We start from the raw sequence: 12,662 nt of genomic DNA on the forward strand, positions 1-12,662 counted from the left end.
TTTCAACAATAACGACAAATTCTATTACCTGGATCTGGAGTAAAACGAGTTAAAAAGTGTTATCATGAGGCACAGCACAATTGCCACGTACTGCGGCTACACAGAACCAAGCACAAACACCAATGGTCGGGCAAATCGGGCAACTGCCCGGGACGCTAACGTCAGGGGGCGTCCAAACGAGCACTCCAAAATAAATTTTCGAACGTATCTTCTAACATCACTGTAATAAAATGTAAAGTATATGTCAGGACTAGGTGAGGGGGTAAAGACTCAGTGGCAGGGTGAAAATTTTACCTTCGTCCGCTCCTGACGTTGACTGAGATAACGTAGTGTTAAATGGATGAGGACGATACTGACCTATTTAGACTCTAATCTCAACATTATTGGAGAGTAATAATTAGCTGATCTTAAATACCGATTGCAATATTGCTTACAGTAATTTTATAGACGTGATAACTTTTTTTCTTTTGTAGTTAGCGAATTTTTGCCTGGTTTTAGCGGAAAGAAAAATATCATGTTGACAATACTGTCCAAAGCTAGCCAAACGTGGGATGTGGCGCGTACGCGTAAGTTACAGATGGTCATACATTGGCCTATTAAATGGGTGAGGGGGCACCACTAGGGATTTTGCCTAGGGGCGCCAAAGACCATTGTTACGCCACTGGGTCCTTCTATTTGGATGTTTCTTTTTTTAAATAATTTTTAAAAAGATCTTCTTCTTCATTTGGACTCTTGGAAGAGGGGAGGGAGTGTTCTAGAAATTTATCTCTTTTAGTTTCGTCCTATAGAGCCATATATTACACTGGTATAAAATAATGAATTCAGGCCTTTTTGTTTCAATTTGATACTATTTTTCAGCCCACTCTAGAGCTAGAATTGTGGCAACACTGGCATACGTGGACTCCTAATTCATAACAAGGTGCATTTAGAATAACCTCCAAAATAATCCTCATATATAAACTGTAAGAAAAATATTTAAGCGGCACATAGTAACAAACAAAATATTTAGGTGCGTAAACTTATGCCATACCTCGTAAGGCTCTGTACATATTATCTTAAGCGTAAAGCTCTGACCATAAGTTCATTGCAACTGAAACAATGTAATCATAATTCGTTTTCTATATAGTATTTACCTAAATTTAGTCATAATCAAACTATCTTAAACAAAAGTCATTTGTCTTGGATTTTAATCAAACATCTTTTATACATTATAACTGGCATTGGAATTTGAGTTAGTTTTAAGTGACCATTTTCGAGAAGACACTATCAAATTAATTAACAGGTATGTAAATATGAGAAGTCTGTCTACAAAAATGCTTCGTATAATGCATAAACAATTACGCAGACACTCATACCAACAAGTGTTTTAAATTCATTAAAGAGTAAAATAAACTGAAACATGTGTCTTTTAGTCATCTCTCTAGCAAGGAGTATGGTAAACTAACGGTTAGTTTATGGTATAAAATTGAAACCTCTTTCCAAACTCCACCTTATACTTTTTTAATAGATCTACACCATAGCTTAAAACCTTATAATATGTTATTCAACATCCGACAAATTTTTATTACGGTATGGTTTGTGTTCAACTTCTTGATCAAGTGAGACATAATCCGTCATGCTACGCTAATCTGTTAAAATTTGAGATTGTATGTTTTGACAATGTATCGTTTAGCTCTTGTTACAGTTTCACATCTCTTTGCAGAAGCATGGCTAAGGTACGAGATATTCCACTTAACCTAGGATACGAATCAGTCCTAGTTATAATAATTTTCGATCTCTGATATATTGTCATATATTATAACTATATATTTTGACTTAATTTCATAAAGTGGAGTTTCATTAAATCAAACTTGGGTATTTCGAAATATTGGATAATTTGAAAAAAAATTATCTCCTTTGAAAATTGTATTGAGAACAATGGTAAACATCGTAGGTGAATTGAAATTTTGAACCTCCTATTTAGATAATTCAAAGTTAATAGAGTAAACGATTCTTTAATATTGCCCACACGAGAAAGAAAGTATTTGACAGTTGACAAAGATTCATTTGCCAATAACAAATGAATTAATTTGCATGTTTTTGTTGCTGTCCTTAGAATAGTTATAATTGATAACTTGCCTAAATATGTACTCTAATAGGTTAATTTGTTGTTGAGTTATTAGGAAAATAAATTTTGTCAACTAAAAAATACTTTCTTTCGTGACTGTACACACTGTGAACAGAAGAATACAGTTTTAACTGGTTATCAGTTATCCAGAGGCAGGCGTAAAGAAGAGTGATATTAAAAACAAATCCATTTTATGTTGGTAAAGAAGATGGAGACTAGGTAGCCAATTAAGAAACAGCGTGTGACAAGACCATCTGATGTTTCCGAAATAGCTCAAATTTTAAGATTTATGGAATGTAAGATAGATATTACTTGACACGTTAAATGGAAATGAATATTTTGTTGACTCTGTAGGAATAATCAAATCAAAACACGAAGATCATAAACTTCTTTGGATGAGAACAGATAATCAAGATCGTTTTTCTTATATGCGGTTTACTATGTTAGTTCACTGTATGTAATAGTATGCTTGTATGTATTTCACATGGTACGTGTTGCTTAATTTATGCGCGAATAAATTTCATTTGTTTGTTTGCAGTATTGGGTCATGCAATAATACGTTGTCTTAAAAATAAAGTCTATTGATGTTTTTGGTCACGTACAGTAGTTTTGTTAGCTTTGTTTTAGTATAATACATGTTTTATATTTCAATGTTTCGAATTTTGGATAATTCTAACTTTGTTTCGTGCCCCCCTGGACTTTAAATTGAACAAAGTGCGTTCAAAGTGCGTAATCCCTATAGTCTTAAGATGTTAACCATTTAGAAAAAATAATCTTTAAACAATCCTTGTAATAGATTACAACTACTGTAGACACGGTTAATTTCTAATATTTCTCAAAACAGTATCATTGGGGTTTATAACTAAGAGTATCTGGTTCAAATTTAACAAATACTGCTTTTCTCTTATCACAAAGACGACTATTAAAATACGCTGGAATACTCTACACTTACCAATGATGATTACTTGTATCCATTTGTTACCATATACACATTGAACATCTTCTAATGCCAACTGGCTTACGTGTCCGATTCCTACAAGAGTGACCTCAGATTAGCTCTATGGCTGGTGTGTCTGCTTCGGATATAGCCCGGTGTTTTGGATTCTGCTTTAAACATTGTGTTTTGTCTCATGTAACCTCAATCCTGGAAAACAAATTTAAATTCCAAGAAATAAATTTAAAATTTGTATTACGTATAAAGACATAAAACTCATATTTTCTGTATATCTTGTATTAGAAGAGTGACAAATAAAAATAAAATAAATGAAAATTTTCCCAGAATAATATCTCTAAAAATATTCAGTGAGCAATACCTATAAGGTAATAAGAAGTTTGCTTCTTATTGAAAGTAATTTAACATGCTAAATTGGGAGTAATTTTAACATACTAAATTTCACTCAAATTCTAGAAAATGATTCAGAGAAGACGATACACACTTTAAGCGTAACTTCCCACGATTTATGCTCCTAAGAGTATGGAAGACGAATGAATAAACGCAAGAGAATGATGACGAAAAATTGGTGAGATGAGAATGTAGAAGCAAAGAGGATTGTCCCGAGAAAACCCACCACAAACTTACGTGGTCGGCTACTGAACTTGAGGCCTCACGCACCAGAGGTAGAAAACGACACGAGATACGGGAAAATGGTAATGTAGCTAGTTGAAAGGCAGTTTATGTTAAAGAACTTACTATCAATACCTCTTGTACTACAATGGAAAAGTCCATACTCCTACAGTGTAAGCACGTCATTTTAGTATTTGTTTTAGAAATAAAGATCTTCACAAAATAGCAAAAACAGTTAATTCTTGTTTAATTTGCGTGTAGTACAACAACGTCACTTGTACCATTATTTTGGCTACTCACTTATTTCTAAAATGTCCTGAGCCTTTATTCGTAACTGTAAGAACGATTTTAATGCTTACACTTATGAATAAAGGTTCGGGGTATTTTAGAAATAAGTAAGCGGCAAGAATAATGGTGTTAGTGACTTAAATGGAAATGGTGAGTATTTTGAACTAAATGCAATTCCTCAAATTCTAAATTATCATAAGGTAGTAATAATGACATTCCAGAAAACTAGGTATGTACTCAATGCTCACTCTAGAAGGTCCCGCTAAATTGTCGCTAAAATCTGATTGCCATATAGCACATCTGATAGAGTCATGAGTAGGGCCCGGAAGTTAAAAAAAATCCTCTTTTTTGCGATTTCGCGAACACGAGGCTTAACATAATATATATGTTCTTTTTGGGTCATTGTGTGTCAGAAAATGGTGGATTTTATTTGTCCATTTTTGCCTTTTTCAGCGTTCTTTCGTTTATTGGTCTTTTTCTAAGCTTATAATAGGTATTAACGTTTTTTTGTCCTTTATCTTACGACAATAAATTTACTGGTCATTAACTCGAATCACCACCACTTTTTCTTTAGTAAAGATAATTCAAAAGATAAGACATTGTTCAACGACTGGACTGATAAGACCAGATCTGCAACAATCTCAAGTCAGATAAGGAGACGTAACAATGTCCATCAGAAAGGAGGGGTGAGGGTGAAGAAATTTTCTTATTTTAGTTAGTACTTCAGTTTGTGGAAGAAGGACAGACCGTTAACCTACCAGAAACTTGTATTTCTTGAGCATTATATCCATTAAATATATAATTCTAATTAAATAGGGTATTATTTTTACATCCTTTATTTCAGTTTATGGTCTTTTTTTAAATAAAAATTATGTCTTTTTATAGATCCTCTTTAAGCCATTTCTAGGTCTTCAACTTTCGAGCCCTAATCATGGGAAATGAAAATGAGCAAAAGTTAAGGTGCTATGGACTAGAAGGATAGAAGCTACGAAGCTTCAAAATTTTAATAAAATTTAAAAACTATATCATGCAATTATGTACGTTTAAAGTAAATAGCTTGAAAATCGTTAAAGCAATCAGAATAAAAGTAGCACAAAATAATGAGAACAAAATTCCATATCGGAAACTACAAACGGTGTTACCATAAGTGAAGCAGTGTTGCCAACTCAGCATAATTATTTTGTTTGAAATAGCACCATAGCACCATAGAAACATAGGCTTTACAGGTAGGCCTATCGGCTGTAAAATGAGCACAGATTTAAAATACACTAAACATAACACTGTTATATTTAGTGATAACAGTGAAGTTTAGAGGTACAGTGTTGCATATTGTTGGAGATACGTATGCAGAAAATGTATAATGGAGAAGTCTGATATGTGGCAACAGATGGTAATAAAGGAATCTGGGTATCATAGTATGAATTTGTTTAAATGCATAACACCGATAGTATAACATAGCACAATGTCAGCAGTATCACAAAATATTGATGAATTTGACAAACAAAATTGAGTGCCATTTTTACGTCCTATGTCAGCTCCGAAGCTTATAGGACGGAATGTATAGTGTAAAGTGGGATCCGAACCACTATGAAAGAGAAATATACCAATGAAAAATAAGGTAAAAAATACAACAAAAACATATCCGTGGCGAGATTGAAACCTGCGATACCTAATATGTCTAGCTTTCTAGACCACACGGTTATTTGGGCCGACTAGAAATGAAATGAGGCAGTAATAAAATATTTAGAATGTGAATATGTAAATACAGTGTACAAACTTAATCATATGGTATGTAGGAGAGAAAGTAAAAGAATATGTCACTTTATGTCACGAAAGACAAAACCAAATAAGTACTCTTCCAAATATTGATAAGATGATCTGGAAAACCAGTTTTTACAGAATTAGAAAACGCGTGCTTCTTTCCTCGCTTGTATCACTTTGATTCGCAAGTTGTCTGCTTATTCACCGGGGCTACAGAATTATATTGCAAAACCCTCACTTTTTTCTAATGTATTCCTTTATTACCATTTGTCGCCACATATCAGACTTCTATATTGAACATTTTCAGCACACGTAGCTCCAATACTATACCACTGTGCAATACTGTGCCACTACATTTCACTGTTAGTGCATTTTACATATCTGCACACTTGTATATTGTACTATTTCAAACAAAATATTTTTATGCTGAGTTGGAGAAACTACTTCACCTATGGAAAAACTAATTTTATTTTTCGATTGGGCATTTTTTTCTCATTATATTGTGCAACTTTCGTTTTGATTGCTTTAACGGTTTTCAAGACATTTACTTTAAACGTACATAATTCCATTACATAATTTTTTGGATATTCAAATTTTGAAGCCCAGTTGGTCCATAGCACCTTAAATTTTGCTCACTTTCATTTCTCACGAGGCTCTATCAGATGCGCTATGTAGCAATCAGATTTGAACGACAACTTGTGGGACCTTCCCATGTCAGATTGTGTTTCAAGTGGTGTCAAACATAAGAAATGTATCAAAGTAACTCTACATTTCCAGTATACTTAATGTGTTATATTACTGAATATTATAGGTACCGCCTCTTTATTCAACTGCCAACGGCAGCAGGACTGGATTGGAGAAATTTTCTTCAACCGTTTACGTGGCAGTTGTGGGTAGTTGTTTTAATGCATGTGATATTTCTGCCAGTGGTGCTATCTACGCTCTATGTTTTTGGTCGTAACATAGGGGAAGAAGATCAAACAGAACCTCAGTTATTTTCTCTGTATAATTCTTATCTTTACATCTACGGAGCATTCTGCCAGCAAGGTATGTAAGGAATGTATACACATATTCTCAATACGTTTAATTTTGTACTATAATATTAGAGTCATAATATCCTTATATCCAATGATGTTATTCTAATTTTTTACCAAGTATTTTATTTCTGGCGGTACGCAAAGGTACGGCATATCGGCACCTTTCTAATATGAACTGAATATTTTCTCTTTTGTCTTAAAAAGGGGGTTGACGAGAACTTCTGAAAATACATCGTCAGTATAGTAAATATATAATTTTATTGAAAATCAGAGTTTTTATTGCTTTCCTTGTCCTTGTTTTCTTTCTAGAGAAAGAGTTGCGATTCTTTGTTTCTTCTCGAAGTCAGTTAATTATGTTCAGGGACTAGAAATATTTGGAATCTTCTGTCTCTCTCTCGCTGGCACGTTCTCGCCCCCTTTTTCTCATCCCTTTTCCGCACGATAATATATACCATGAATGCTCTGAACCAACCAGATTTTTTTCTGAAAGACTGACCTCCTACAAAAAAATAATCCCAACAAATTTTTCTGTCGTTCGACTGAAGTTCGACTAAACTGAAAGCCAGTAAAAAAAAAAACTGTTGGGAATCCGCCTCGGTACTTTCTCCATCGAGGACCCTTTGGTCAGTTCCTATTTTAATGCATCCAATTAAATGGTTTTTATTCATTATTAGAAAGAGAATTAAGTGAAAACCCCTAGATTTCTTTTATCCATTAATTTAGTAGAGAATTGTAGATCACTTTGGTAGCATAATCTGAAGAACATTATGTGAACAATGTGCTGTATGTATGTTGTTATTGAAATTCAGTATTTGTGGAACTCTTGATGCCTTTTGAAAAGAAACAATAGCAGCTTATTCTCGTCTGTTTACAAAAAGAGAAAAAAGCAAGAAACAATCACTAAGAAATATTGATTATCATTATGCTTATTGTATTATAAAATTAAAATGTAAGAATCAGACATTTTAAAAGTATCTTTATATACAACGTTAGGAGTTTTTAATTACAAGACTGCAGTGATACGCCACTGGACATTATTACTGTTATTAATAATAATAATAATAATAATAATAATAATAATAATTATTATTATTATTATTATTATTATTATTATTATTATTATTATTATCCCCTGAAAGGTATGCAACTTTTTATTCATTATGAACTTGAGCTCCAGCGCACCGACACCTTTATGTTTAGAAATAAAACGTATATATATATATATATATATATAGAGAGAGAGAGAGAGAGAGAGAGAGAGAAATTATATATATATATATAGAGAGAGAGAGAAAGAGAGAGAGAGAGAGAGAGATTAGATGGATAGATATAACTCTCTTAGGAAACAAAACATACAAGGTAGACAAAAGCAATTTTTTACTGGATACCACAAGTGACAAGTAGGGACCTACACAGCATCCTAATACAAGGTAGTGTGATGAAATTAGATAGCACTGTCTGAATATCTTGGAAAAATGTTATCCAAGATAAATGGTTGTATGGTTGTCAAAGAGTATTAGAAAGAACTTAATCCAGCAATTTATGGACAATTGTTGATAATGCTATGTATGCGTTTCATATGTGAGAAACTTTTAGCACTACACTCATGTGATCCCAGTTCTCATTTTTGATAACTGAGCATTTGATATTATAAATAAATGCTTATACCTTGTTCTGAGATATCTTATGTTTAACCCTGTAGCTGAAAGAAATTCTAAAAACAAAATTACTTAAACTAAACTTTACTGTTCCTGGGTATAATTGGGTAAAATTTACTGTCTGGGTGTAACAAACGGTTCTGCGATCTCGAAATATTTTAACAACCGGCTCTAGCGAACCGGTGCGAACCGGCTGAATAGCCCCACTGCTTACGTCGTGATATTTTATTGTTAATAATAAAGAAACGGACATCAGTAAATTGGTTCTTCTAAGCTTCGGTTCCGCTACTAAAGCCGATTTGATCAAAGGATTTAGTGGGTCAAGCCAAAGGAGAATTACTGATAGAAACGGTTTCGGATCGGGTGCCGAAAACAAATTTTTGTAAAAGACGTTTATTGTGGCTGCCACTGAAACTGATATTGAAATGGAAATTAAATTACAAAGAAAAATAAACTTTCAATGCCGACAATGAGTTAACATTTCTTAGGTGCTCTGAGCATAGTTTGAAGCTTATAACTATCTGGAGCTAAAGATATTTGTCAGTGATGATGAATGATGACCTGAAAACATAATTCACTTTGGCTACCAATTTTGTATATACTTGTAAGAACGATACGCCAAAATAAATTCGAATTTCTTGAACAGAACTTATACGTCAAAATGTATATCACTTCCCTTTCCGAAGCAAAATGAATTAAAACGTTTAAGTTCCGGGACTGAAAACCAAAACATTTTCTGTTCTACTAAGAACCTTGGTTTAGCTGGCTGTCAAGCCATGTAGCCCTATAGCAGTCCTATTGAATGGGATGATGTATGACATCAGTGTAGGTACAGTATCTGGATATTAGAGGATACTCTAGATTTCCGAAGGAAGATTATTTTTAATCCTAACTAAATAAACAATACTCGCGGTAATCATTGCTAAATAAACTCTCCTAAAAGAAAGGAAAAATATATTAACAATCCAGTGTCAGCCAAGTTTATTAATGGAGTCGATTTGCCAACAACTTTTTGATCTACGATGACGTTAACCCTGGTTATCCACATCCTGTTTAAAATATATTATATTCCCTAATTTCTATGCAACCGGATCGGTAACAAAAACATGCTGGTTGTGTATCGTGGAAAGACAAGTTATAGCATGACTTTAGTATCTTGTATTACTCGTCATAATATTAACGGACTGGATCCATTTATGATCTAGGCCGAGATAATCGTTCTAGGGCACAATTGTAATTTAAAAAAATCAACAATTCTCTTTTATTCATGAGTTATCATGTACAGTAACGGACAGATGGACTCAAGCATACTAACATCATAAGTACCACAGTATAATCCTAATAAACAAGAAGGGGACGAAATCAATAATGGCAAAGATCGTAAAGAACTGAGGCAGTTGGTAGGAGTTAATAATAACGTATAGGGCGTCTACATTCATGCAAACTATATAGGAATTCCAAAGGCTAAGCCACATATTTTCTAGACTTTGCCACATGCACTTATTAACCACGCCTAACCGCCATTGCCCCAACCAGGCATTCTCGATATCCATTATACACAGGTTGGGCGAACCCGTGAACAGTATTGGAACTCAGTTAGGAGATGGCAGAGTATTGTCGGTGCTGGTGAAATCCTACAGAAAATGAACTGCTATTGGGAATAGTGCATCATATATTTTTCCACATACTGTTCTTATAAAACCGTATAGTGGAATTGTCATAAAAATGGCATCACCTTCGGAAGGAATACAATTAACAGTATCTTGACCAGGCAAACATAAATGTGGCCCATGCAGAAACGTTGGCTAACAAAAGAGATTCAGATAAAATATTTCATAAGGTACATCGTGGTATCCCTAGAATGCAATATAGGAGAATCCATCACTCCAACGTGAAAAATTGCATGGATTAACTCTGGCAAAGTCCACTTTCACATACTTTATTCCTGGCCATAATTGCTTGCAATGCGTGAATAAGGATCAGGTTCACAACCTCATTCCGCACCACATTGCTCAAAGTAAAGTATCTGTACGAAAAATACTTGACAGAGTCGAAGAAGAAGACGATTACCACAGTTGATCATGCCTACATATATTTCATATGTAATGGTCGCATTCGGGCAAAGATGTACCGTGACTCTTCTTGTAACTCATATACTGAGTTTCCTCCAGTGCCGAGAAAACTTCCAGCAGAAAATCATTAGTGTCAGTGGGTATGGTTACAATAGAATTTGGAGATTGAAGATTTCAAAAACGTGATGAATGCTGCCTACTTCCAGGACTACATATATTAATAAGAAGTAATCTAAAAATGCATTTCAAACATCATTAACTGGTAATATAAATATCGTATTTCAGAATAATGTTGTTTTATTTTTAAAAACAACTACTAATATAAGTTTCATTATATATATACGTATCTCCTAATTTGTTATTACTACACAATGTTAGGTAATTCATTGCAAAGAAACACGTGTTAAAAATAAAGACGTCTATACATATTTTGCACAATATATAAGGAAAATTATCAGAATGAAATTATACTATAAATAGTCGAGTCGTATATTTCGAATACATACGAGTATATTGCTTTCCTGGTAAACAAGCAGTACACACATGAATCAAAAAAAGACATCATACTTGGTAAACAAATGAGGGAATCAATCATGCACGTGTTAAACTGTTGATGAGTTTATTTGATATCCGGAGGACACATTCTTTTTCTTCAATGACATAAATGAGTGGGCGATTTAAAAAAAAAAAACAAATTCCTTTTTACACCAATGTTTATTGAAAGAGGAACAGGAAAAACCGAAGGACATATGATGATGGAATAACAAAACCATGACTTGGGTTGTAAATAGATCAAGTTGGTATAATGAAAACAGGAAAATTTCACAACAGTTGTCATTTCTATTTTAACAAAAAAATGCACGAAAATTTATACAAGCTTTCCATAATTTCCCAAAAGGAAAACTGGGAATTGGCGCATAAACAATAATTAAATTTGTGTTTTTAAAATGCCATACAACATGTCTAGGGGCAGATGACATACTCATGCTCTCTAGACTATACATCAGCCAAAAAATGTCATGTAATGTAAATTTCCAGAAAAGGAAATGTGCGTTATGATCTATATATAGAGACTACATTCATCAGAAACTTAAACACGTGACATTTCTCGTTAAATAAAGTGATTCTTTTTTGTAATATATATGGAGGGAAAGATTGAGCCAAATATACTGGCCATATGCGCCAGCTTACTCAACCTAGGCACTAATCGGGCTTGCCAAAGAATTACATTTATATAAAGGAAAATGAAAATTTCTAATGACATTTTAATATCGAAAAAGTGTTTTTTTTAATGTTTAAATTTGTGTCGTAATTTTGTGTCACGTATAAAAGAAAAGCATACACATCACAGTACACACAAAATTGGTATTATGATTTTCTCACAACTCTTGAATGATCCGTAAGCAAATGATTTGTAGAACTGTCCAGGATTGAATGGTAGAGTAAGGACGTTTGAATGTTACGATACTTCATGTACAACATCGAGTAACACATAAGGGATCTTTCGATTAGATCAAAACTCTTGTCTTCTAAAACAGGGGATACTATATGCAATTATCGTATTATTACACGAACCCTTTCTGAACTAAGTGTGGAATAATGGAAACGTCTTTTGATAAGAACGCATAATGATTTCTCTGGTATGTAATAAATATGCCCTCTAGCATAGAAATCCTTAACTATTATACACCGGATGAAAGTAAGAAAATTTGAGGAATTTTTCTTTCGATCTCTAGGTTACACTATGTGTCCTAATATTTCAAACCCTATCTACAAAATATTAAAACTAGAGCAATTCTTATGATTTAAACCAATACTTTTATTTAAATACTAACATTTCTCCTAAATAATAGCAAGAATGATATTTTTTTTCTGAAAACAACACAATAGGTGATCAGTTGAGGAGCAGTTCAGTCTGCGAAGAAATTTGACAATGAGCATTTGCATGAAGTATTTTTGTTTGTACTAGTTAGTATTAAAAGTCAAAATGTCTACCGAAATATATATATATATATATATATATATGTGTGTGTGTGTGTGTGTGTGTGTGTGTGTGTGTGTATGTATTAACATAGGCTATATGGAGAAATGATCATTTATATTTATCTAAGCTCCCTGCTAATATTTCAAGATAGTATACCCCTAGGCATATTTAATAGATAGTGCCAAAATAGA

The sequence above is a fragment of the Thermobia domestica genome, chromosome 7 (assembly GCF_964235325.1).
Source record: "Thermobia domestica chromosome 7, izTheDome1.hap1.1, whole genome shotgun sequence".
NCBI lineage: Eukaryota > Metazoa > Arthropoda > Insecta > Zygentoma > Lepismatidae > Thermobia > Thermobia domestica.